This window comes from Centrocercus urophasianus, unplaced genomic scaffold (assembly GCF_019232065.1).
Source record: "Centrocercus urophasianus isolate 14NV4802_14NV808 unplaced genomic scaffold, USGS_Curo_1.0 seq_58, whole genome shotgun sequence".
Classification (NCBI taxonomy): Eukaryota; Metazoa; Chordata; class Aves; order Galliformes; family Phasianidae; genus Centrocercus; species Centrocercus urophasianus.
The window spans coordinates 574341-602329 of NW_024885177.1; the positions used below are offsets into that span (position 1 = coordinate 574341).

Genomic DNA, 27989 nt, shown 5'->3' on the forward strand with positions numbered 1-27989 from the left:
GTCAGGGAAGAAAATGGGGGAAGGCTCTGCGTGGTTGGATTTTAACACCTTCTCTGCTAAGCAGGAGGCCAGCTTGGGGTGCTAAATTCCTGTCTGTGAAATAAATCTGTGCGTTGTGCAGTCCCAAGCTGTCAGCAACGCTTTGCACTGATGGACTCTGAAGGAGGTTTCCTCTCAGTTCCTGGAGTAGTCAGCAGCCGCTAGGGAGCTGTCTTTAGCTCATATTTCAGAGTTAGCTCATTAGACCAATAACAGCAGGCACTTGCTTCCCCCCCCCCCCACTTTCCTTCAAGAATTTGTGAAGTCGGGTTGTGTTTATGGAGTTATGGCTAGACAATGGTGATACTGCATTTCCCTTCTCCCTCTGTAGCAGCCTGGTGAGTTGGATGGTGCCTGAGTTTTCCCAGAGCCCGGCGTTTCCTTTGTCATCGTAGCCACATGCTGTGCTGCTTTTTGGGGCTCTCTCTCTTTATAAGGACTTTGGATTGCCAAGTTCTGTCTCTTGGCTCCTGGTTTTGACCACTCGCATTGAGGAATCCCTGCCCTGTGACTTTTCTCCCCTTTGCACAGATAATCCATCTGTTGAATGGGCTCTCATTCTCATTTCTCTTTCTGAACCTCTCTCTACCCCCCTCTCCCTTCCTCCCGGCTGTGTAATGCCAATAATATTCAGTGCTGGTTCTCAGCAGCCTTCTTGTGATTCATGAACCAGTGCCAGCAAGAAGTGCTGAGCTGAGCTCTTTTCAGCTCCCCCTGTGAAGCTGCAGCTTGGCCTCCTCCTGCACAAGCCCACTTGACCAGTTACTTGGCACTGCAGCATTTCTGGTGTCAGTTTCTGTGTTTTTCCTCTTAGCACTAAGGTGGCTGCAGTACAGATAGATTCAGTAGGTAAATGTTAAAAGTCTGGCTGTTAATAAGACTAATTCTGTAGGATGTGGCCATGCTCTCTGAAGAGATGGGAGTCCTGGTCACTGTTTAGCAGGGGAAGTTTTGGAATAACTGGAGGAGGAGAAGCCAGGAACAATTCTGCTGTCATCTTCATATCTCATGCAGCTTCCCCTTCTAATCTTACCCAGTTATTTAATGTCTCAGGTCTTTATTTCAGTTGCAGTAGCCAACGTTGATTGTGTTCCATTGGAAGCATTCAGTTAACAAAGAGGAAGAATGATGTAAAATAAAAACAACGTGGAAGTTGTTTTGTTTGTTTTTTTAATTGCAATTTGAACATACGAACAACTTGATCTTGTTTCATGGGACAGCTGAAGTTGGTAAACCACAATGGCTTGAACTCCCAGGGCTTAAAGCTGCGGTGAGCATAGGAAGCCACTGGAAATGTTCTGGGGGGTGTTACTGGGGGCTTGCAAACTGTGCTGGTGAGCAGGTAGGAATGCCGTAGCCCATCTGTTGTGTCAGGGAAGGCAGGATATGATTTCAGAAGGAAGGATGTGAATGCACTGTGACCTCCTGCTGTAAGAAGTCATCCCCCAAATCTGACTGTGCCTGGGAAGCAGGGGATGTGCAGCAGGGCTGGTTCACACCTCTCTGCTGTCAGACCTCAGTGCTCTGTAGTTCCATCCCAAAGGAGGAGTGACTCAGAGTTCCCAGGTGGGTGTACCTGATGTATTCAAGCCTGGAACAGACAAGGTTGTAAATAAAATGATGCCATGTTGGAAGGAGTGCTCTGTGTCTGAGTCGCTGGTCCGGGGAGATCTCCAGGTCCCTGTGACTCAGCTGATGCCCGAGGGCTGATTGCAGGAGTGGGGACTCCTTCAGCAGGTGAACTGGTGGGGTCGATGCCAGCCGTCTCAGTTGATGAGTGTTAGCCCCTCAGCTACACATCACCTCCTTCTCTCCCCCTCTAAGGACATCTCAGGTGACAGCTGATGGACCTCACTGGGCGCGAGCGGGCGCTTGGAGCTCACTGCTCACGGAGCAAAGGGATGAACAAATCCAACACGGTGCTCTCTGGCAAAAAGCACTGGCAGGCTGAGTATTAATTAAACAGCTGATAAAGTTTCATTTGGTTAATTTTCCCTGCAATAAAGGACTAATTATTTCAAAATGAGGACGTTTCTGAGCGTCGCAGCAGAATGGGACTGAATGACCGTGATTACAGCACTGCACATAAACCCCCCCGGTCCTCCCACACACTGCCACACTGAAAGGAACAGAGGCACAAATATTTCCAGAGCCAAAAAACATGAGATTGAGCTCAACAGAAGGAGGAAATGATGTTTTGTTTTGTTAAATCTTTCATTAGATCTTTTCAAGAAATAATATCTCTGTAGTTGGGCTGTTGTGGGGCAAACTTCAAATGCATCATAATTATAGTAATTAGCAATGATTGGAAAGTTGGTTGCTGCTTTTTTTCTTTTTTTTTTTGTTTGCAACCATTGATTTTTAGACTCTTTATGCGAAGTTTCCTTTCTCAACGAGAAGCTCTTGAGACTGGAAAGTGTATTTTCAATTATTGGAAGGAAAAAAAAACACAACACTCTTTTCCCTGCCAAGAAATGCTTAGATGATGATGAGCGTTTGTATTACAGTACTTGAGGTCAAAATATTTCCTGGAAGGAGCATAACTAATAATGGAGATAACTGTGATAACTGTTTCAGATCTTTTTTTTAGGGTAGAGTATCTGAAAAGGTCTTGAGATCCACAGACAAAAAGAAGACAAAACTGTGGGAGGTGAGGTGGGATTGATTAACAGTGTTTCTCCGGTGAATTTAATTAGCATCTTTCGTAGCTTTAAAAAATAAATCTGAAAACTGTATTTTTTTCCTTTCATGAGTGGCTGGCTGCATGCTGCTTTCAGGGCATCTTAATTAAGAACCTTTTTATTTACCACCTCTGAATTAGGTTAATGGCTTTTGCTTTTGAATGTGTAAAGTGGCCAACATCAGAGTGCCAAGGTCGATCTGCCACTCAGGCTTTGATCTGTGCCTTTGGAATGTGAAGTCTGTAGAACAGGAGAACATGCTGGGCATTCAAGGAACGGCGGTCCTGAAGGTCTCTGTGACAAGAAATGTGGGTTTAACCCTGGTTCTTCGCTGCTGTGATACAGCCTGGGCTCCTTCTCCAGGCTGCCAGTCTTTACTTTGACAGCTATGTGTGGCCCAAGGGCTGAAATGGATCCACGCAGCTGACGTCTGCGGGTTTGCTCAGACCGATCTGCCTTTCTTAGAACAATTAGCCTGCTTCCATTTACCCCATCTGTTTGCTGCGTGTTGTCAGAAAATGCTGTGGTTCTTCTTTCAGGTTGTTTTACATGGGTAAACAACCAGCCTACAGCTTTGTGTCTTACTCCTGCTCCTCAGGACTGGCACATCTCTGCAAATACTGCTCTGAGTGCGCTCAGGCATGATGGCAGGAGGAGGAAACCAAATCCTTTCCAGGTGTCTTCCAGTGTAATGTTTTTAGTGACTGAGTGCAGCATAACCCAGCGTTCTTGTAGTGATGATGGTGATTGACATTGGGTGATGCTGTGCTGGTAGGGGCATCCCTGCACCCACCTGGTGTTGCTCTTCCCAGGCTGCTGCTTTCATACATGATTTTCTATCAAGGAAACCATGTATTTTGGTTGCATATCTCATCCTTTCTCCTCCCCCAGCCCAGAGCCGTTGTTGTTTCTCCTCTGAGGTTCTCTGTAGTTGAAGAGAATAAAATAATGAATGCAAGAAAGAAAGGAAACTGGAGTTTCTTTTTAGCGTTTCAATTTTATTTCTGTCAAATGACACTTGAGGAGCTGGAGCCCGTTAATGCTCTCTCCAAGGAGCTGAGATTTCTTTTGAGAGAAGGACTGGGGGAAACGCAGCAGCAACAACAAAAGTCTGCTGGGCTCCTTCAGACCTGGGCACTCTCTGAAGAGCTCTGGCTGTCATAATTTACACACCTTGCCTAATTCAGAGCACATGTCTCAGCTACAAGAGGCATTCAGTAGACATGCTGCTGTCTTCCTCTCAGTGGGCCTGCTGTGAGTTTGTCAGCAATGCTGTTAACAATGACAAAGTAGTTCATCAATAGATAGATATATATTTTTTAAACACCGATGTCCTAGAAGCAGCAAAAAAAACCCTTTTTTGTGCTCTTTTTGTGCAGCCTGCAGCCTTGGGAGGAATATGGTACTCAGCAGAGCCAGCTGCTGGGGCAGCTCCTGCTGCTGGATGCGTTTCAGTGTCATGTTTTGTGTTCTCCTTTAATCAAGGGGCTGGCAGTTTCTCTTTTTAATACAGTGCTGTCTGTGGTTCTTTCTCGGATCCAGGAGGGAGGTTATCTGTGCTGTTTGTAAGCCGTTCCGTTAGCGCAGAGCTCAGAAACCCTGCTGGGCCAAGGATTGCAGTGAGCTGGAAGCAGCGTTAAACGCATTGCTTACACGTCTGCGCTGGTTCCAGGCAGAGCTTCGTGTACTTCTGCATCATAATTTCCAGCTCTTCCAGATCAGAAAGGATGTACTGCCTTGGATGCGGGGTTGGCAGGATGTGACAGTCCAGCATTTGGACCTGAGCCTGCTCTGTGTCTTCTGTGTGGTGCACAACTAAGTTAGTGAGTCCTCCTGGATCCATCAGCGCTTGCAAATACGATGCAGAGATATTTGAGCTGGCTCTGCAGGAAATCCATCCAGAAGATTCTATTTCCTGGGGATTTTCTGACCACTGTGGTAACTAATATCACCTGAATTACATTTCATAATCCAAAAATCATTACTTGCACTTAAACTGTGGACCTTTGATCTGTCTATTTACCTCAGCGGTGCTGACTTGAATGGGCTAGATGTTGGTTGAAATTAGAGGCCGATAACTTTATATATGGAAGATACATAAATATATGAAGGCATAGCTGGAAAGTGTTTCTGAGAGTTGGAATTTGTTTACGTGGGGGTGAAATGAGTGGGACAAAAATCCTTTCTAGCCTGAAGCTTTTGATAGATGCCTGTTGCATAACGGACTGGGGATTTCATCCAAGAGGGAACAGTGTAAAAATAAATAGGAAAGGTAACATAAAAGAATAAGAAAAGAATGCATACTGTGAAGTAGGAACGTGCTCTATCATACTTGTAGCAAAGAGGAGTACTAAATCAAACGTAAAGACCTCAGAAAAAGACAGGATGAAATAGTGTTATTTGAGGTGTAGTTGGCCTCTGGCATTCCTTCCCAGTTGGTACTGCAGAATACATGAGATTATCCATGTTTTCAAGTATTTTGTATGTATGCAATACTTTGTTTCAGGAAGGGCAGAGCCAACTGCTTGGTGAGTTCTGATACTGATCAACAGCTCTGTAGTCATTCACTGTAGAGCCCATCACCCAGGGCAAGGTAGGATTTGAAAGGCCACATCTCCTGTTGGATGTGCCAACGCTCATGACCAAAGCCTTTGTTATTTGGCACTGCTGCTGAAAGGTGTCCTCTGCACAACAGGATGCAGGACCAAGTTAAGCAAACAAAACATTAAATGTGATGAGAGGGAGCAGACAGAAACCATTCCATGGCCTTAAGCCATGTTTCAGTACAGGAGCATTATGTGGTTTGTGAGACCTTCCTTGTCCTCACTCTTCATGTATGGCGCTGATTTGAGAGCATCCAGGACCGCCTGCATCTAAACCCATCAGCTGTTTGTCATTTAGGATATGACCCACTAGAAATTTACTGGCCAATAAATGAGCAAGTTCTCCATTTTTTTTTTTTTTTTTTTTGGGACTGCTTTTTATGAGCTTCTTGTCGGCCCTCAATTTTCAGCCTCTTGGCAGGACTTTTATTTAATGGGTGTAGCTGTGTATCACTGCCATTCTCTGGTGCTATGGGATGTAGCACTGGAGTATGGAATGGGCGGTCGGGAGATTTCCCCTCTTTTAGCTGGTAAAGGAACCCTGCTTACCTCCTCTCCCTGCTGCTTAAGGAGCTTTGTCTGATTCATGCCTGGCCTTTACAACATGTGGTAAGAGTTAGGAGGAGAGGGGTAAAAAAATCAAGAAAGCTGTTGGAAGTGTGGGATGGGAAGGTTCCATAGTGCTTAATAGGATTGCATAGAACTGATATTAAAATCATACAGGAAAAGCATCCAACCCGGATGTTTGTGAAAATCTTGAGCCAAGAAATGTAAAATTTGGGCGGAGGTGTTGGAGAAGATTCAGAGATGGGGCTCGCAGGTAGGAAAATAAAATGAATAAAGGGATTTTTAAAAAGAATGTTAGACCCTGTGTCTGGTGGAAATAGAGTTGTGGAGGTTGCATTCCATTTTATATCACCTGGAGGTCCATTCCCCTCCCAGACAGCTGTGAGGAAGATTAAACGAATTAGCTCTTGACTGAAATGTTGAATTAGTATTGAAGTAAGTGAAGTGAGCGTTCTTCAAGGTGAAGTTGTTTCAGCCCCGTGGAAGGTGGCTTGGAATTTCTTCTAAACGCGTGGATTAGTTCAAAAATATAGATCAGCTGCAGAAGTTCAAGCCTGGCTTTGCTTTATACCCGGCCTTTCCACTGCGTTGGTCCAGAGTTTATAGAAATTGGTCTCAAGTGCATTGCTTAGTGGGGTCTTAATGGTGTGCCTGCTAGTGTAGATCCTACAGGGAGTGTTTGTGTTTTCTCTTGAATGTCTTAAGGACACGTTTACTTATGTTACCTCTGTGTGGGCTTTTTGGCTGCTCCAGTACTAATTTGTTGACACAAGAATAAAACCATCTTTTCAAGCAGCATCTGCTTGTCTTTCTTCCATGAATTTTGCATATTTTCTTCTCTGTTTTTCCAAAAGTGTTGGGCCACATCCAATAACTTCTCCTCAACTCTTCCAAAAAGTGTTTCCGGTGATTGCCCAACAGCCTGAATGAGGCAAAAAAGGGATTTGACTACATGAGAACCTTAAGTGTGCAACAACTTCGAATGCCATAAACACCACTGCCACCAAAACCTCCACAGCAACAAAAATAAAGCACCACATGACAAGCAGAGGTCCATAACCGTGACATTAAAGCAGGACCTTAGAGTACAGTTGCAGCAGTACTATAAAATCAATTTAAGTCTTCTTGCTTAGGCCTTTGATTTGTGTTCGTTTCTGGTACATTAATTTCAGATGGTGCCTCTTTTTCACTGCGGAGGTGGTGTGAGATGCATGCCTGCATTGCTCTGTTATGGGTGAAGGCTGAGCTGTGCTGCTGAAGATGTGTTTCAGCCAAGCAAGGCAGTTTTCACAGGCAGGCAGCCCAGGTTAGTGCTGCTTATTGCGCTCTCCCAGCTGTGCTTTGGGAGAGGTAAGCCCCAAAAAGGGAAGCAAGCAGTCTGAACTGCACCAAGCAGGAACTTATTTCCAGCCCTACAGGTGGAGTTGGGAGCGTTTGGCTGACAGCATTTTGCTCATGTGAGATCCTTGCTGAAAACCAACTAGGTGATACATAAAGTAGGTAAGGGATGAGCTTCCAGGCCACCCTCATGCTTCATGGGATGTGAATCCAGATCAGCAGGCTCCATTTGAAATGAGATCAATCTTCTCATGCAGTGCCAGATATAGCTCTTAATTGCCCTGTCGTAATGCGTTATTCCTTTGCTAATAGTTTGAGTTATTTCTTTGTTAACCTTTACACAGCCAATAACAAATTAAACATCGTTATCTGAGTTTAAAATAGGCTGTAAATCTCAAAGCCCTGGTTAATACTCAGGTACTTACAATGAGGGAGCAATAAAAAGGACATTTAATGACAGTGTGAAAATGCAACATGGGAAGTGTTACAAGCAAGAGAGAAGAAAACAGGGCAGTTATGAATTGTCCACGGCAAGATGAGTTTACGTAAATGTTGTTCTTAAAATGGGGCTCTGATCACAGGCAGAACAAATGATAAGAAAAGCTCTCCACAATCTCTGGGTGAATACCATTGTTCCATTGCTCTGTGTTGGTGGATGATGAGGTTACAAGTTGCTCTGATGAGGTGCCAGGCTATGGATTTGTGGCTGGAGGTCTGAGAAGGGGCTTTGTGACAAAGTGTCTCATTAAAGCTCTGCCCTACAGTGTTTAAACCTTTCTTTACAAATTAAGGAATGGGATGAGTGGCTTCATGTTGTAAGCGGGATGAGTTGAGGCATCCAAAATATGCCTTATCCCACATCTGGGCTGTGTGAGTGACACGTGGGACATTGGATTCGGATCACTTGTGCCCCATAGCTGCGATGCAGGTGAGCACACAGGGCTGTTTGTGACCTATGCATGCTGACGGGTGCCATAAAGTGCTTTTTTCCCATGGGGTGAGGGGTTGCATCAAGGCATAGTTATATGTTATATGGGAGTTGGATGTAAATGTTGGATGTAGGATAAAAATTTCAGTGTTTTTGGGCTGGGAAATGACAGGAGAAGTGATGGTGATGAATTTGGTGAGCTTTTTCCTTCTGGTGTTGAGAACACTTTCCCCACAGATGTGCTAATAACCTGATGCTTTCAACTGCATAAACCATTCTCCTCATCAATGTTTCTTTACAAAAAGAAGAAACTGAGTAACCTCAGAAACTGTGTGTAGAGCCATCCATCTCAGTGCATAATGGCAGTAGCAGTTGCCATAGAAGTAAGGAAGGTATTGCTGGTGGTCTGAGAATGATGAGAGGTCGCTAGAGGTAGCCTTGAGGTGAGCCAATATATTTGTCTGCCTACAGCATCTCCTGTGCCCACTTTGGGAATAAACAGCTTACAAGAGGACCAAATGTCATCTGATTTTCCTCAGTGTTTCGCTAAAATTGGAAGTAAGGGGGTTAACAGGTTTTTAGCTGTAACCTTGGGATCGCTGTGTGCATGCAAGTCTGTGTGCCCACAAATTCTCTTCCTCCTTAGAGCAGAGTCCCTTAAAAATCTGGCTAGTCAGCAGAGTCTTTTGGTCTTCTCTGTACTGGGCCTCAGGGGTGGAGACCTGGACCACGGCCTTTTCTGTGCTGGGAGCCTTGCAATTCCCATCTCTTCTAACCCTGCTTATCCAAAGGAACCTGCTTTCCCTCGAGGCAGGGGATAAATGGGATTTATACTCATATATGAGCCAGCCTAGCTGAGAGGTTTCAGCAGAATCTAATGAGACAGTCTGTCCAAATTGGGGATGGAGGGCTGCGAGGGCAAGAAGCCCTTTCTAGCTCGGTGTATTTCTTGGGGGCTTAGAATGATTTTTACCTCTATAATTGGAATTCATCTTTCTTGGGAAGTCAAGTCTGCCCTCCTGTAACTCAACGTCCCCCAATATAGAGGCAAATTTCCTTTCAGCAGCACAGGAATATTTCGTCGGAGGGCTCAGAACTTTTCTTGCTCAAGGGATAAATCAATTCACAGGAGGAGAGCTGCACTGTGGAAGATCTTAAAGAGTAACAAACAGACTTTCTTTTTTTAAGCATATGCACATGTATGTTTATGTATTACAGCGACAAAAGGCTGTTGCTTGTTAGTCTTGATTACTTATGTTAGGCTGGTATTGAGGAAGTCCAGCTGTTATTAGGACTAGGCTTCGAGGATCTGAACTAGAGCTGTGGGTTTAATTCACTTGTCTGTGCTAAGACTCTACAGCACCACTGGGAATGGAACCCAGTTTTTAGTGGTGTCTTTACATGGCCGTAGAACCTGAATCTTGTGTCGTTTCTTCAGAAAATCCCGTGGTCAGAGACCAAGGAAACAAACCCAACATCTGACACCCACTGCTGAACTGGGTGGTGGTTGGCTTGGTGGAAGGCAGGTTTCATGTAGACTGTTGTTTTTTTTTTGTTGTTTTTTTTTTAATACGTTTCCAGGGAACTGAAATTTGCTAAGCCCTGTTTTATTTTTATTTTATGCTGAAAAAACATTGTGGCATTATGATCTTATGATGGTTTATTTTGGAAGAGGAAATGTTGGCACTGATGCTCTAGCCAGATCCCAATTTAGGAATTGGGTCGCTGCATTTTCCTACCTATGATTCCTTGTGAGATTATTGAATAACATCTGTCCTGTGTGGTATGACCTAACCTGTTTTAAATGCATTCCACTCCATAAGTGACTGCATTTCCATCAGAGGCAAAGTAATTCTTGCTCCTGCTGGTGCTACTTGAAGATACTCCTTCACCCACACCTTCCTAAAAATACCTAAAGATGTGATGAACTGCAATGATACAAGTTGTTTTGCCCTGGGCATGGCCTGTGGCCAGCAGTTTGCTTTCCTGTGTGTTTTCTGCTGGAAGTGGGCAGCTATTGCTACCACCAGCATGAGCTGGAGGTGGGAGGAATGTGGGGAGAGGGCAGGTTGTGGAGATGCCCATTGCTGAGCTCTACGCAGCTCTTCCAACCTCCTGCACATCCACAGGGAACATTTTTTTAGCTTGATAACTGTTTGACATCCATCTATGTTGGGCATTGGAAATGGCTGCTGCTTGGTTTTGGGCATTGCAAGGTCAAATAACGTGGGCTTTAGAACAGAACCTGTGCAGAGGAGTTGATGGCAAGAACACAGTTGTCCCTTAATTCTACTGATTGCAGTGTGTAGAAATAAGTGGAGGTGTAAAAATTTGCACGCTGCACCCACTTCCATGGGCCAAAGCCTTCAGCACAGCCTCCCTGTGCTGCTTGACTCCATTGTTTATTTTGTACCTGAAGGAACTTTGGAAATGTTGGGGTGCAGGGGGTAGCAGGATGTCAAGGAGGTGGACTGCAGGCGTCATTAGAGGTGTCAGAGGTCGGCGATCCCAAAATTGACACACTTGACCCATTTCCTTGCCCCGCTGGACCTTGAGTCTGGAGGGAGTTCCCCTGGGAACAGCGCAGTGGGTTTGAAGCTGAATCTTCAACCCTTTCTTCCCATGAGGTGTATAATTCGATATTTATAGCCTTTCTCTCCAACAAGGTCTATGGCACCTCAGGGACCCATTCGGTAAAGAATGCTGATTCCCTTTATGAATTTTTGATGGGGGAGGAGGAGCAAGGGAGGCCACGAGGGGAACTCGTGAAATGTTAATATTTTCTTCTTTTTAGCAACGTTGTGAGCAGCCTCTCTGATTGCGTTTGCTGGATGAAGTTGTCTGAATTTTCCTTCTCCTCCCTTGCCCCATTCTCGCCTACAAAGCAAGACCACAGAAACAAACATCTCCCCCTCCACAACTCCTCAGCAGTACATAGATTTATTTTTTTTTTTTTCAGCTGCTGCCTTCCTCTCAGAATCCTGATGATCTGTAAACAAGATATTTTCCTCCAACAAGGTCTAAGTGAGCCTCCTTTGTTCTGCTTTCTTTTGGTGGTCCATGGGGGTGGCACCCCAGGGACTGGGAGCGTCTGACTTTATTTCAGTGCAGAGGAGGAAATGAGGGTTTTGCTTTTACTTAGCACGTATCAGTGCACATTACTCATAGCTGTAATTTTTCTTCTTCTAATCATGCACACAAACAAGTGTACACCCCTGCTTTCTCTTTGTGGGTGAAGTATCCACTTCCATGACTTTAACCACAGTTTCCATCAGGGAATGGTGTTCGCATTTGTTGTTGTTTTTTGAAGTATGAACAAAGCTTTGTGTAAATAAATCTACTTCCCTGTCTTTTTTCTACTGTGGCATTTCTTTTCCATAGATTCAGTTATCCTTTCCTTTTTCTTTGGCTGATGTACGGGTCACCATGGAGTAAAGGGCGAGGACCCACCAATGTTTAATATTTGCAAGAGAACATCAGGAAAGGGTCGAACCCTGCAAATGTGCCATCAGTAGGGTGAGGGTTTGGTCTGGGGGAAGAAAGGAAAAAGCAACCCTGGTGTTCAGAAGGGATTTTTTGGGGGAAGGATATCTTTGATTTTGAGAAGTGTTGTATGTGTGTGTCTGCTTCAGCTGTGCAGATTTTTGGGGTGTCTGTGGCCAAGTGCCCCATCCAGGCAGCTCCCTGCCTTTGGCTCCTGCAGCTCCTGCACTGCAAACAGTAATAAAGTAGCCATGGGGTGTCTTGTGGCTAGCTGAAGTCAGTGGGCTTTGCACTGTCACCTTCAGGCCAAATATTGATGGGCTCCCTTTACTGCTGTGAAAATAAGTGTCTGTGATGAATGGCAATGTGAGATGCAGGGCCAGGTCTGAGTAACCTCCTGCAGACACACCACCACCTCCTTTGCTGTCAGCGTGCAGCCGTGTGAATGCAGGTTGCTGTGCCTCTGTCAATGAGCTTGGGATACAAGCCTTGGTTTGCTTCATGTTCAAAGTCAGATTTTGTTTAAGCTCTGAGGGCAGTTTGTCGATGATGTTTCCCCATCTCTGATCCATCTTGGCAGGGAGGGTATTGGACAGAAGAAGTTTGGATTCAACACGTTGGTAGGTAGACCTTTTTGTGAGCTGAGTGCGTAGGTAACCCATAACTCCCCCTGCCACGTGGTTTTCTTGGGGCTAAGTATGACACACCATCATATTCTTCTGTTCCTGGCATTATTCTAATGTTAGATCAAACGTCAAGAATAAATATCCTCTCTTTGGATAGGCCTAGTGATGATCTCTCTGATTTGTCATGGCAATTCCTGTATTTATTTAACTGGTGTTCTGCTGATACTCATGTTCGCCCTTTCCTGCCTTGAGATGCAGTTTTGTGATTGCCTGGGCATACTATTTGAATGTTTTTAGCTGGATCTGCCCCCAGAAACCTTAGCCACTTTCCTGCCCCTTAAATGAGAGTAAGACCTGCTCTCTATGAGCTATGAAGCCTCAAAGGTGATGTAAAATGATGTTGGAAAGCCCTTTTGTCAAAGCTTTGCATACCGTGATGGCTTGAGCCTCCTTTGCAGTGCAGGGTGATACAGGCATTGCTGCGATCAGAGAACTCCAAACGTCTGCAGGGAATTGAGACTTTGAGACCATTAAAAGATTTTTACTTTGGATGAGGGAGTAGCGTGTCTAACATTTGTAATGCGTTGGGGTTTTCCTATTGATTAACATGTACAGCAGTATTTGTGAAAAAGGGCAATTACTGCCTGAGCCTTGATCCTGCAGACTTGTGAGACACGTGCTTGGCTCTGCTGCCGTGGGTTGTGCTGGGAAGAAAGCTGCTGCCTGTAGTTCTGGGGTCCTGTTGTTGCGCTGCTACAGCAGAAATCTGGAAATCAGGACTCTCAGCATGCTGTGTTTTACTGAGGGTCGTGTGTTGTGTTCGAGGAAAGAACATAAGGGAACAGACAGGTCTGCTGTGACTCAGTCTCATCTCAGTTTGTGACCTGGGAGAGAGAAAGAGAGGGCTGGATCTTTGGCTTAGGTTTCCCCATCTGTTAAATACGGATTAAGAAACTTTCTCTGCCTCCCAGCAGGGTGTAAGAGTTAATGGATTCAGTTGTTTGGCTGCTTGTTGATTCCACCTGCTACGTGCTGCGTGATCAAACTTGGTGGATGCTATGTTCTCCAACAGTTCCCCTCTGCATAATCTTTATCCTCATTATGTTTTGCCAATTTAACATTTTTTTTTTTTTAGTCTTCATTTCTTAGAGTGGCCTTCCGGAGTTTGACTTTGTTCCAGCGTTTGCTTTCAGTTTGCCCAATCCTCTTCTGTACTTTTTTCAAGTATTCCTTCTTTCTGTCTCTTACCTATGCTAGTTGACAACACTTGTTGCCATAGCTTTTAATGCCCATAGATGTAGCTGTGCAAGATAAGTCTGACCGTCAGACTTTATTCTATGCTCTTTCCTGAGATGTTTTTTTGTTGCTTGCTTACCTTAAAGAATAGCAGGCAAATCTTGGCTTCTTGGTTCTCGGTGACTCCAGGCAATATTTTTCCCTTGGTCCTGTGTGCCCATTCTCTCAATATAATCTTCAGGTTTTCTCTTTTCACCTTCGTTTTGCATTGCATGCTGCTGTCTCACTGTTGTTGCAGATCCCTCTTTAAAGCAGAGCTCTTTCTTTCCCATTTTGAGTCGTGGCCCTTTCACACGTGGGTTGGTACAGCTTTTTGTTCTCCATAGACAACAGAAACCATTCCCACTGTTGTTACTTTGCATCATTCTGGGTTTGAAAACCATTCCTCATTCTATGTGACTCTTGTGCAGTGCCTCTTCCATTTCACCATGCCCTTTTGCTGCATCCAGAGCTGTTTCTTACCATTCACTGCTGTTATCCATTTCAGTGGTCTCCACGGGCTTTTTCTTTAATCCTTGTTTCCCGTTCCCAGCTTTGGAACACTCATGGGAACTTAGAAAATTTCTTTCAGCCTTTTTGACAAAATAACCTTTAACACCAACCTCTGTGATGAGCCACCCTGCCATCTTGATACTGCATGGGTTGACTTCCTCTTCCTTCTTTCTTCCTTCGTATTGTTAGCTTATGAGTATGAATAGGAAACCCAGCGGACAGCCAGTGTTTGTGCAGCATATTGCCAGCTGCACGTAAATTTCTACCAGTGCTTTGCAAATATTTGCAGAGGGTTGCTTTGCATTGAATTCTTGTTGGGAATCGTCTCTGGATGTAGAAAGCTTTAAGTATGAGCGGAGATATGTGCAACAACTTTTCTGCCTAATGAAAGCAGCTGAATACAAAAGGCTTCGTGCAAATGTGTTACCTGTAGGCAGTGAGAAACTCCTAAATAAAGCATCTGCTGTAATTCAAGTGAAGTAGGATTAAAAACATTCACCCCTATTCTGATGAAAGTAGTCTAATACAAACAAGGGTAAGATCCCCCACTGTCACAAAGGTAGACACAGTTCTGCAAACACCTACAGAAGCTTCTCCATCATTATAAATGCGAACTAGTCAGCAAACATTTAACAGCAACCTTGTTCACCGTAATAAAAGCAAATTAGCCAGGCAAATACCAAAGGCATCTGTCAGTAGAATCCCTGATCTATTTTGAGTAACTTGGAGCATCTTGGTTCCCACCAGCCATCTTGACATGTGGCTGCACTGTAAATTGCTTAGGGAGAAAGCCAGGCATTTAGCAGTCATAAAAAGGAAATGTGGCCTGCTGCTGCTGCTTGAAAGGAGCACTGCTTTGTGTGCTTTAAAGCTCCTGCAGGCCTGACTCTTGTTTAGCTTCAGGCAAACGTGTCTCGGTTTCTCTCTGGCACGTCTGTCTGTCTGTATCAAGCTTTCCCTTTATGGAGAGAGAAGGGCAGGTGAATGGGAGTGAGAGGAGAGGTGCAGGTTTACTCCTGGTTCTTCTTTCTGTTCAACATCCTGGTCTGCTTCCTCCTTAGCCAGTGCTAGAGCTCATGGGGGAGTTAAAAAAAAAAATAAAGGGGACAGACTCTTCAGCAGGGTTTGTTGTCACAGGACAAGAGGAAATGGTCTCAAACTCAAAGAGGGGAGATTTAGACTGGATATAAGGAAGAAGTTGTTGCCCAGAGAGGTGGTGGATTCCCCATCCCTTGAGGTACCCACAGTCAGGCTGGCAGGGCTCTGAGCGCTGATGGAGCTGTGGCTGTCGCTGTGCGTGGCAGAGTTGGGCCAGCTGGCCTTTAATGGCCCCTTCCAACTCAAACCATTCTATGGCCCTATGAAGGTGCCACAAGACACCGGAGTTTGTCAGAGGTCGGTGCTTGGTTTGATGGGACTGGCAATTTTATCTGGTGGGGAAGAGGAAGAGTTATTCTCTGCCTTAATTTAAAATTTAACGCTCATGTGGCCTGGTTTCAACTCAGCGCTTTGTCACGAGCTTCCTCAGTGACTTGGGGTTATTCACGTCACTTCTGGAAGCTCTTCAGCTTTCCAGTCCATGAAATGGTCGTTATGGTGCTCTTCAGCAGTGTGTGTCTGGGTTGCTGAAGTTCTGTGCTGATTTAATGCAATTTAATTTATGGATTGGTAAGAGAGATCCCAAATGGACCACAAGTTCATCGCTCAGTACACACAAGTATTTTGCATAGTTTGGTCTGAAGCAGTTACACGAATGAAATCCTGGTCCTGCTCTACTCTGTGGCTATTTAAGAGAAACTGAGTTATTCTGTTTTCAACCCAAACCCTCCCCAGCCTATCTGGTTAGTAAACAGAAAGTGCTGGCTGTGATGGTGGCTATCAGTTTGGCACTGCTCTGCCTCACTTTGTTCTACTCCAGCTTTGGAAATGCCTCTTTTCCCTATTCCCTAATTGGATATCAGTCAGAAAACAACCCAGTCCTGGGAACGCGAGATTTTAACGTGCAGTGAATGAGTACCTTGAGACTGCAGCCTGTCACTGGAGCTCATCTGGAATTGTTTACCATGGGGTAAATTTACCAGAAGCTGTGGCTTAATACCCGACTTTAAAAGGTGGCACCCAAAGAAATCCTCTTAATGGCCCAGCAAGCTGGTGTCGACAGGTCCTTTGCATTAAGGTCTTGTGGCAAAGTCCAAATCCTCACCCAGCATGTTAGACCAATAATTACAGGGAATTTTTGTCTTGATTCTTTGCTCTGAGGTATCCGTTCATAAAATATTTACAGTATCTGCAGAGAATGCAACAACCTTCTTTTTTTTTTTTTTTTTTTTTTTTTTCCTTCTTAAAACTGCTTCTTATCACCATAGCACTGTAAGAACTGGAAACCAGGCCTTATGTTTTCAGTAAGGATATTTCCTAAGTGAGAATTAATATATTTCTTTTTTCCTGTAAACTTTTTTTTTTTTAACTGTACAAAACCTTGGAATTCCCAAGCAGTGGAAAATAGATCAGAATAACTAATAAATAAAAGAAAATGTGAGGAATCAGACCCAAATAATACCACGTTCAGCTGAAGCAGGCTGTATATTTTTTCAGCAAACTCCCTCTTTATGTCATTTTCCTAAGTCTCTTGCCCAGAATGTTATGAGTTCTTCTAAAGATGTCAAATTGCCATTCGGCATCTATTGGGGCCTACAAACCTTTATGGAAGTCAGAAAGCTTAGCACTCGAATAGTGTTTAATAGCAGCCCGTGGTGGGAGATTGCCAAATTGGCTCAGTGGCACCAAGTTTGATTCTGAAGTGGGGAAAGAACATGGAAAAACTGTATGTGGTTTTTGAGAATTATATTCAATAATGATTTAACAATTTTAACCACATCCTATTCAGAGAAAAATTAATTTATTTTATGAAACACGTGATGCAGCGTGATTGACCTTCTGAGAAGTAGTTTATTCGTTAGAACCAGAAAGAACGAATCAGAAGTGACTCCTAATAAATATTGTTTGTGTGCATGGATGTGTGATTTTTTTTTTTTTTGGGTGTTTGTATGAAAATTCTTTAAGAATCACAGATTTAAAGCAGAAGCATCCATTCCTTTTTTGGATTTTATGTAATTTTTTAAAATTTATTTTATGTGATTTTGGGGGGTTTTTATATAATTGTTTTTGGATTTTAGGTAATTTTTTTAGGTAGTTATTTTTTGATGCTATTTTTTTTTTTTTAATTTTATTTTTTTGGATTTTGTTGATAGCTGTTAATCTCCAACCAACCTCCATGAGGAACCATTACTGAAAATGACAGAAATGCGCAGCCTGCTGGTGTTTAGGTGCACACTTGTATGGTGCCCAAGCTTTTTTGTTTGGAAATCGGCGTTGACATCCAGGAGCTGACAAGAGGTTGATGGTTCTTTTTGGCTCCATTGGGAATTCCTGTGGAACGTATTGTGAAAATTGTTGTGTAGGTGAATAGAAAAACATGCGCCTGCATTCGGTTCTTCTTCTCCCTTATTTTGCACGCAGAGCTGGATGTTCTTTCAGACAGAGATGGGTCGGATGGGGGTTTATGATATGGGATTTAATTAGTTGTTGATTACATTGATGGAACGCATGAATGTATGTATTAGAGATGGAAACTGTAGTATGGATTCATAGTTAAGGTATGAAGGGACGGTCCAGAAAACAGACTTACAGTACTTATAGGAGATCCTAATCTTCCACCAGATGAGGCTGTAAGAAATGGAGCCGGAGGTGCCTGGGGATGGGGTTACTTTCAGGTGGGGATCGGTCACAACTCCCATTTGTATTTGTTGATAGAAGTGGGTCTGAAAAGAACAAAACCGCTGGAAGAGACGCGGCTCAGATTAATCTCTTGGATTTCTCACTCCTGGTGCTGTGGCTATTTCTCTACCCCGGTGTCAGTTGGTAACGAGGGGGGAGGACCGGGCGGGAGCGCGATTGTTCTGGATGAACTGCCAGCGACCCACCGGGAATACTGGTACCTTGACCTCCCTGACCCTCAAAGTGCTGAGTGTGGAAAATGCGAAGTCTCCATGGACCTCAATATGCACAAGATGTCAGAAAAATGCAGTTCTTGGAAAACTGTACCTTTTTTTTTTTTTTTCTTTTCCTTTTTTAAGGTTGCATCATTGTGCTAACGTTACAAGTTTTCCTTCTTTTTGTTTTGTTTTCTTCCCAAATGTGTGCTCTCCCTTTTTCACATCCTTTCGGTAACGTTCCCGTTTTTATGGCATTTAGGGTGTTTGCAGTTGTCCCAGGAGAAAAAAAAATGTAATAGAAGATTTTAAACACAGTTACATTGCAAGATTGCATCGTGTTTCTTCTGCTCCGCCACAGAGCTGAGATCTCTTTTAATAATGTCTTCCCCACATTTAGCCAAAATCTCCGCTGAACTTGAGTAAACTTCCTACAGCTCCTTTTGGGCTCATTAAGGGCCAAGCTATATTTCAATTCTGATATTTGGGTGTTTCCTTGGCAACAGTTTTTTCATTTGGACACATAGGAGGTTATGGATCATACACTTGCTTCTCTGAATTCCCAAGCTTTGTTCGGCGTAGTAAAGCACAGCCTGAGACCATACAATAACAGAGCTGATTGCAGGCTGTTTGTGACTGATGTCGCAATTTAGGATTTATAAGCACTTCCAGATTATTATTTTTTGCCAATATCCAGAAACGTGTATGGTGAGCATACAACTCACAGAAAGTTTAGTCAACAGTTTAAGATTTCAGTTAGCGAGCCAAGATTTTTATTTTTTTTATCCCCTTTTGAGGAGAGAAGGGTGTATTTGATTGAAAGTTTGTACAGGGTGCCTCTATGGGGTTTGATTGTGTTTTTCCTTGCTCCCCATTCATGCTCTCAGCTCACCTGCCCTTTCTATTATGTGCTGCACGGATACCCTCTCCTGTGTTCTGACGTGTGGTATGTAATGCTGTCTGTGGACTTAATATTAGGCTTGAACAAATTATTTTTGATTGTGTTTGCCCTGGTTTGTCTACTGGAGGAGACCAAAAAAAAAAAAAAAAAAGGCTTCTTGGAGGAACTGAGACCTGATTTTTGCAGGAGCATGAATGGTTTTCTCTTATAAAGGACAGTGCTATCTCAGCACAGAAAGTCTATTTGCAAAACGAGTGCCAGCATTCTTGGTGTGACTTCATCAGTGGATCTCAGTGCGTCTTGCTGAGGACATACAGTTGTGTGTTCATGTGAATGGTTTTGGTGCGGATGATGTTGGGGTTTTGTTGGTAAGATGCTATTCCAAAATGAGGTGCAATCAGTGAGGCGTGGAGAAAACCCCCAGTCCTTCTTTAACTGAAGAAATCAACAGACATAAATAGAGTTTTAAAACACGTGCGTTGGGTGCAGGAGATCCTGTTCTCTCACTGCCTTTCCCACTTGAAACAGGAATCATTTTTATTAACTGAAGGTTGCTACTTGAGGGTTAAACGACGCGGAGGCTGCCAGAGGGGTTGTGCTGTTCTAAGGCACACAGGAAAGGCAGAGAGTTTCTCCCATTACCACGATCCCTTTACACCACTCTGAAGGTGTAAATCACGGCTGCTTTTGGCTTCCAGCCGCTTTAACATCATCCAAACAATGCGAGGAGCCCCAAAAGAAAGAAAGGCCGGGCTTATCGCGCTCCGTTGGAGAAATAGCCGTGTCATTTCTATGCAGGATTTTTCCAAAGGAGCCTTTAAAAAAGGTGTTTAAATTCTTGCAGACTGAATCCGTGTTTACCTGAGAGACTGAACACCTCCACTGGTGGTTTTCTGGTCTTCCAGGTAAATAAGGAACACTTAATAAAGGTGCTTCGTTAGCGCGCTCAGCCCTGATACAGCGCTGGTCCCTGGCGTAAATTATCTGCTTTATGAACCAGGTAAGAATTAAGTACACAAAACAGCATTTAAATAACAGGAGTAGGATCATGTGTTTGTGCTTGAATTTCCATCCCCTTACAAGTGGGCTTAATCCTAAAGGTGAGGAGTTTTGGCAGACGTTATTTACAGCTCAGTTTTTGTCTTTGCCTTTTATCATTTGTGAGAGCCTCGATTTGTTACCATCAGCCTTAACTTCCAATTCCCTGCATTTTGTCAGCTTAGGGCAGATATTTACCCCTGTTCAGAAACGTTTTGCATTGTTTGACTTTTTGTAGGGTTTTGTCAAGGGAAAAATGTGGCAAAAAGAAAAAGATTTGGCTCGAGCGACATTGGAGACTAAAGCTATTTATTCGTTTGCTTGAAACAAAGCTGAGTTGAGAAATGCTGAATTTTTACCCCTTAACCTAAGTAGAAAAAGGGGAGACCTGGGAAGGAAAGTGCCTCTGCTGTGTGTTTATGGCTTTTCAAATATAACTCTGAAATCCGTCTGTGTGTGTGGTGGCTTACAGGCAGTGCTGAACAGGACAGGAGGGCTTTTTGGTGCATGAGCCTCCACTGAGTGCGACATACATGAACTTATCAGTTTTAGTGGGTGATTAAAAGCCCTGCCCACCATTTCCCTGCAATAATTTGCTTTGTGAACTACTCCTTCTGGACTTCCCTGCAGTACCATTCTGGGTCTACAAATCAGTACCCAGAGCCACCGTGGCCTCAGTTTCCCACCCATAAGAATCACAGTGCTTCTCTCCCCACAGTGCAGAACTTCAGGTGCTCTCTTTACCAATAAGAGCAATGCTGTCACCAGCACTCCCTGCATGAGCAGCGATTTCTTTCTTCCAGAGGTGTGAAACCGGGGCGAGCTGACCCAGGAGCAGCCCTGTTTGTTGTGGGCTGTTTTACTGGGGAAAGGAAAGCAACACTCGCCGTTTGCAAGTCCGAGGAGAGTTTAATTAAACTGGTTTTTCTGTTGCTTAAAATACACCCACACCTGCTTCTGTGGCGCTCTGAGAGGCTCCTGTTCCCAGAAGGCTGAGGCAGATGGGGGAAGGAGTGGGGAGTCCCATTGCGGGTTGTTTTCCTGCAGCCGGGCTCAGTGCGTCTCAGGCTCGTATGTCTGGGCCCAAATGTTTGCACAATGGAAGGGAAAAAAGGGAAGTTTCACCTCTAAGGAGAAAGGAAACAGTGGCAAATTCTGCAGGTTAAAAAAAAAAAATCTGAAAAATAAAATGCCGCCAATCACCTCTGATGAAGCTTTTCATTTTATTCACGTAGTTTGTAAAATAGGAACTGGTGAGAGGTATTGCAGTGGTTTCTCCTTAGACAGCCCAATCTGCTGGGCAGGATTTCACCATCGTGTTGCAAATCAGGGAGCATCCAGTAAGAAGTGAACTGTGCTCTATGCAAAGTGCTGGTTATGGTCACGTTCCACCTGTTACAAAATGCACGTAGTGACCGATGAGAGAAATTAAAGTGCTGCCCTCAAAATGAATCGTACTCTTAAAGACTGCTTTCTGCTGAAGGGATTTGCTGTGGGATTGTTGCTTCTGCTTCTGTTCTCCCTTACAAACAAGGAAGCTGAAGGATGATGACTTTGCCATCACACCTTGCAGTGTTCAAGCATTGCTCTGCCTCATCTGCGTTTGCATGCTTGGAATGGAAGCTTAAACAGAGAGAAGCCACAACCCGGTGTGTCGTTGGGTCCAGGGAATATCTGGAGCAGATTTTGGAAGCCACCTTGTGTGATGCTGAGGTATTGCACTTCAGTGATCCCAATCGTTAGCATCCAGGTGCCCATCAGAAAGCCAGGACTTTTTCCTTGAAGGGAATGCTGCTCTTCCCGTGCTGGGTGGGATGCAGACTGAGGTTTGGCATTGTTCCCTGGGGTCTTGGTTAACAGCAGGAAGGAAAAAGGTTGTGTTGAGGTCAGGGTGAGAACCCAGGCTTCCCAAAGGACCAGCAGGTGAGGAGGGACTCATTTGTGGCCATCTTGGAGCCATGGCTCAGTTGCACTGGGCACAGTGCACATTCCCTGGAGAAGAGGGATTGTGGTCCGTGCCCCAGTGCCTGCAGGCAGCTGCCCTATGGATATACCAAGGGCTGCATTAGCATGTTCCTAGGTAATGAGTACTGCAAAAGCTAATTAAAGGGAGTTGTCCTGTTTGAAACAGGTGGGACATCCCATGTGCTGGTTCTGTGGAAGGAATTTATAGGGTAGCATCTGAAAGTTACACTGTCTGGCTGATTCCTGTACTATCTCTTTAAGGCAAATTGTGCTGTTTCTTGGAGGTAAAACGTGAAAATTTGGGGATATTTTTGTTTTTTTACATGACTTTCCTGTAGTGTGCACACACTGTGGTCTCCCTTTGTCTTCTCCCCAGCTGAGCCTCAGCTGCAGATTCCCAGGCTCTTCTTTCCCCCTCTGTTCTCAGCAGTGATTTAATAAATATAGTTTAAAAAATCACTTTTTCCTTTCTCCTCCACCCGGCTGCCAACTCCCACCCCCATCCATGTGCGTATGCATGTGAGCTGAATTCACATCCGCAGCCAGCAGTAGGTCTGATTTCACCAGAACCAAAAACAATCATGATGCTTTCCATAATTTTCCCCTCCGTGTCCTTTAGGCAGCTCAGATCTGGGGAGAGCATGACCTAGAGAAGGGCAGACCAGGATGACAAAGTCCTTGCTCCCAGCAGATGGGATATGCTGAATCTTTGGAGAAACCCTGTCAGCACCACGTGGAATTCCCTACCCAAATTTGCTCAGTGCTACAGTAAATATTTTAGTTCTTGTTGTTGAACATTGAAAAACATGTTTGAATGCAGTCTGTCATGGGATTGCCTAATGTATATGTGTAGTTCTGCTTTCCAGTGCTTGGATATTTATGGGAATTTTCTGCTTCTGAGATCTCAAATCCAGTTCCCTGGCACAGATCTATCAGGATTCCCACGGGCTTCAGTGGCACTTCCAGCACAGAAAGCATTGAAGCATTGGAGGGCAGGGATTCTGCCAGGACATTGTGTTCATATGGAGCACGGTGCTCTTGTCCCCAGCACTACCTGAGCCAGCTCCATGATCAAACCCTGCTGAGTGTGTGCACATGTGGAGGTGAGAGGTTTGCACATCGGGGTGCTTGTAGTGTGAATGGACCAGACTGATGCAAAGCAAGACCAGGGAAACTGAGGCACAGGGGAATGAGCAATTAAGGCTTTCTGGAGAAGAGTGAATGCCCATCCCTGGAGAAGCCCATGGCCAGGTGGACTGGGGCTCTGGGCAGCCAGATCTGGTGGGTGGCAACCAGGCCATAGCAGGGTTGGAAGTGGATGATCCTTATGGTCCCTTCCAACCGAAGCCATTCTGTGATACAAGCCTCAAACTTTCCATTCCTGTCCCTGGACTGTTTAACAGGAAGTAATCCTTAGATGAAACTTCCTTTAGCTTCTCCCGTGCAATCGGTTTAGATCAAACGAATGTATAGCAAGGAATTAGAATACTTTTCTTCTGTTCATGGCATTCATTCATCCCAATGGTTATAATGACTGTAGTAGAAATTAATGCAAGGTACAGAGCAGTTGACCACCAATAAACCGGAGGAAAAAAAATATAGCCCCAAGATTTTTGCATTTCATGGACTTCTGAAACATGTATACCTAAGCCAGTCCTGCTGCCTTATTGCTGCACTGGTGTACAGCAAAAGCATTAAGGGTCTGAACGTAAGTGAAGTAATGTAAGACAAGATCTGTCAGCACAGGCTTTAATGTTGCTTAACAAAATATGTTACTGTAAATCTTTATAGACTGTATAAGTACGTTGAGTTCCAACAAAGTAAACCAAAGTAAACATTTCTCTTATGGGAAATTAAATTCCATGTGGTTAGGGCAGAGCTATGATTAATTCAATGGCAATGAGAATATAGTAAAGTTATTGACTGTGTCTGAGAAACAATTTAACGTCAGAAAGAAGAAGAAAGTCAAAACACCAAATAGTAGGAGGGGAAAAACGGAGCTGGAGTTTCTGATCTTTAATTATAAATTAAAGCTCTGATGCTGTAGGTATTAAAGCCCCATCAATTATTGATAACGAGCTCGCTGCAGTGCTAGCACACAGCCATCATCTGCACCGAAGGGGTGTGTGTGTGTGTGCCCATGTGTGCGTGTGACTTCGTTTACTCCCTGCACATCAACAGGAACAGGGAGCACTCGGAGGGCTGTTGGACTGCAGCCTCAACCCGAGCGCATGGTTTCATAATGTTCGTTTTAGCTTTAAATGATTTTTAATATTCTACATATGGTTTCATGGTTTTAAGCCTCCTCACTGGGAATGAACAAGGCTGCGGTATTATGATGAATAGTGGATCAAATCCAGGAACACCCACTTGCTTCCCTACATATCAAACATGTGGCGCTCCCATTAAATATGGGAATCTCTCTGGGGATTGGAGTTGTCCTATCTAATCCAGTCCTATTTTGTTCCCCCGACCCGGATTGAGTAGGATGCATTGTTCCCATACATTCTTCTTTTAATTAAATGCAGTAGATATGTCATGTCAATGAAATATCCCAGGTCTGTTTTTACATCTGTAGCCATTTTCTCCTCCTTTACTTCCATTTGCCTCCTTGGAAAGAAATTCTTCGTTAAATACAGTTTTGGATCAGTTGATTGGCCGTGTGCTTGCTGCCAAAAGCGTCCAAATAAAAATCTTAATGTTGTTTTTCTTTTATTTTTCACTTGCCGGCATGAAACTGGATTATAATGTCGTAGAGGCGCTGCTCCTCCGAGAAGCTTCAGACCCACCAGAAAACACAGCCCCAGAATTAGGAAAGCACGTTGATGTTCGTTGTGTGAATGATTTTTGCAGCCATCCCACCAACCCGCGTCCCTCCCCACCTCCATTCCTTCTCCCATCCCTGCAGGAATCGGTGCGATGGACGCTGGGCTCGGTTGGGTTTTGTATTTGCTGGGATCGTTTGGTAACGGATCCAGTGGACACAAATCTCCGTTGTTAATAAAACAAAGCCCCTCCCTGCACGTAACGCCGGGCGATTACTCAGGTTTGAAAACCGATCTGCTTTTTAACAACGTCGCGTTCAATTATTATTCTTTAAAAAGCTGGATTACAGCTAGGAATTCTCTGGAGGTTAAACTGGAGCCTTATTATAAGGGGAACTACAAGTAAACATTATTAATTATAAAAAAAAAAAAGGCTTGAATTGGGTTTTTTTTTTTTTCACACCTGCTTCTTTCTTAATTAGCTAGTAGTGCACATATTTCAGTCAGTTGAACTCTTTAGTATTTATTCAAGCATACTTGACATTAACATACTGTTTGATGTTTGATATCCTGAGTTTTTAATTTAACCACATGACAACAAATGGTATTTATGAAATATCAGTGAGCTGGAAAAACATCCCGTGTTGCAGTTGTGCGCTGTGGTGAGCTGAAAGCTGTTTCCTTCCTGAGGTTTAAGAAGGGTTTAGAAGCACAGGGAGGGATGCATACCTGCACTGATGCCTATTTTGGATCCTCGGTGAGATTTAGTGGCAGAGCTGCCAGGAGGGGAGCAGAGCAGGGCTTGCCCTGCAAGCACACAAATACTTCTGGGGTGATGTCATAAGTGAGAGGGCTCTTACAGAATGGGATTTGTACTGACAAGTCATCAAGCAAATATGTGACATCTCTGTGCCTGGGTTTAGGACGGTCATTACGGTCATTACGCTTAGCCTCTGGATCGTTACCCTTTCCCTCCCTCATTTGCAAACTTTCCATCGAGATGTGCAGCATTCAGTGGCGTTTCAGTTGTGCCCGAAGCCTGGGCTGCCATCAGGTCTGTGTGCTCCGGGTACAGCTCCCATCACCAGGCACAGCTCCTGCCAGGGGGAGTTTGCATTCAAACCAGATTGTATAAACACGGGGTGCTGAGCCCAGAAACCACATCGGCATGTGAAACAACTTCCTTAGGATTTCACAGCAGGGCAGCGGCAGCGTGAGGATTAGCGCAGAGCCCTGAAATCCCAACCCCTGTTATGAGAGCATTGCCCCGTGATTTTTTATGTATTTATTTTTTTTTAATGGGGGAAACTGAGGTATGAAGTGGTCAGTCGGGTCTGTCACAGTGGCTCCGCGTTAAGGACAAAATCCAGTCCTTCAGGTTGTGTTTGGGTAAGGTGTTGACTTCAGGATGTGTCAGTTATCTGAGTGAATAATCCAACATCTGTAACTACGAAGCCCCATAGCCAACAGTACAGCTTCTCAAACTGGCTGAGTCTTTGCCAAAATCTCGATACCTGCTGTTTTGGTCTTCGTATATCATACGAAGGGAAATGGTTGGCTCTGTGGGTAAATGAAAGGGTGTGGAAGGTCTGAGTCATTCGTTAAATCTGCTGCAGATTCTCTTGTGCAAGTCTCATTCTCTTCGGTCTGTTTCCCATCTGACAGCGAAGTTTTCTGATTTGGTTTACGGTTGTTACATTAAGCAGAACGCAACTGTTTGGAAAAGGCTGTCGTTAAGGGTTTGTCGGTTAATGTATTTGAGATCCCACATGAAAAATTTCAGGAATGGAATAGCATGAAGTCGAAATTTCAGGCTGGCTTAGAATGGAGTTTGTGTTTGTTTTAAAGTTAAAAACAATCTCATTTTAAGATCAAAGCTCTTACTTTTATTGCATCATAGAATGGCTTGGGTTGGAAGGGATCTCAAGGGTCATCAGGTTCCAACCTCCTGCCGTGGCTGATTTGCCAACCACCAGACCAAGCACCAGATCAGGCTGCCCAGAGCCCCATCCACCCTGGTCATGAACACTTTTGTACATTTAATTTTTCTGCCCTGTATGAAAAATAGAACAAATTGCAGGTGTCTCCACCCTACCTAGCATTTTTGCTTTTTCTCTTGGTGTATGTATTTGTATTGTTAAGATACTATTGATAGGATGGTATTTTATATTTTTGAAGCCATTGGGGATGATTGCTCAGGTACGAACCACAAAACATTCAACAATAATTATTGCATGGCTTTTATCACGTTTCCTTCTGTGTCGGGTAGAGTCTTCTGATGAGGAGAAAATGGTATCCTGCACTGATTGAGACTCGTTTTTATTTTTTTAAGGTTCTTGGTGTTCTGTGGTGTCTCCAGTTTATGTATTCTGTTGATCTGTCAGTAAATCACTTTAACCTTTGTCACATCAATGTGTGTCCACTTTTCTTCTCCCTGCCTGGCTGTTGCAGCGTGACACCAAGCACTGGCTGTGCTTTCATTGCCACGAACATGTTGGCAGTGGAAAGAAAGCAACAGAAGAGCAGTTGTTTTTGCACCCAGCACCTCAAGGAGTGTGCAATGGGGAAATATCTGCTCCTGGGGTGGGGTTTGCTCCGAACCCGGCCGTGCTGTGTAACAAATGAAGCATGCGTAAGAAATATTAAGAATGGGTTTAGAGAAAATCCCTCATGTTTGTGGAATGTTCTAAACCGAGAAGAATATCTTCATAAAAAATAAATGGGAGACAGATGCATGAATTTGGAGTGGCAGAGTAAATCCTGAGTGAAGAGAAACTTGGGTTGAATGTCTGCACGTGCTGGCAGGTCAGGATAACAGCAGAGATGAGACTTTATTCAGACTTGATTTGCATCATCTTTGCTAGGATCTTACATTACCTTTGTGTTAATTAATGTGGGGTAAGAGTGCATTTATCAGCTATTTTGCTACTTTTCTGGGGGGAAAGAGGGGATAAAAAGCTGAGCTTCCATCACCCCCTGTAGCTCAGAAGAAGTGATGGCATAATCTGAGCCTGTCAAAACCTGGGACCTCCATTACTGCTTTTGCTTTAATGCATTCTTTTCCTTTGCTGATATGACATTCTTCAGTTGATGAAGGCTGAAAGACAAAACCAAATCTGAAGGTGTGTTTTTGGCTTTGATTGCTTATCATTGACCTGTCATGGCTGTGTAACACTTGGCTCCTAGGGAGGCTTAATGTACGGTTCAAAAAATGAAGTCCAAAGGCCACTGATGGCAGTGAAAGCCTTTCACTCACCTTGATGGAGTTTGTCTGG

At 44.1% G+C, this 27989-nt stretch overlaps 1 protein-coding gene across 6 annotated transcripts in view; it reads left to right on the forward strand.

The window, feature by feature from the left end:
* The window catches only part of EBF2 (EBF transcription factor 2), a 118301-nt gene that overhangs the window by 27831 nt on the left and 62481 nt on the right, over window positions 1-27989 (forward strand). The gene's annotated exons all lie outside the window — the stretch shown is intronic.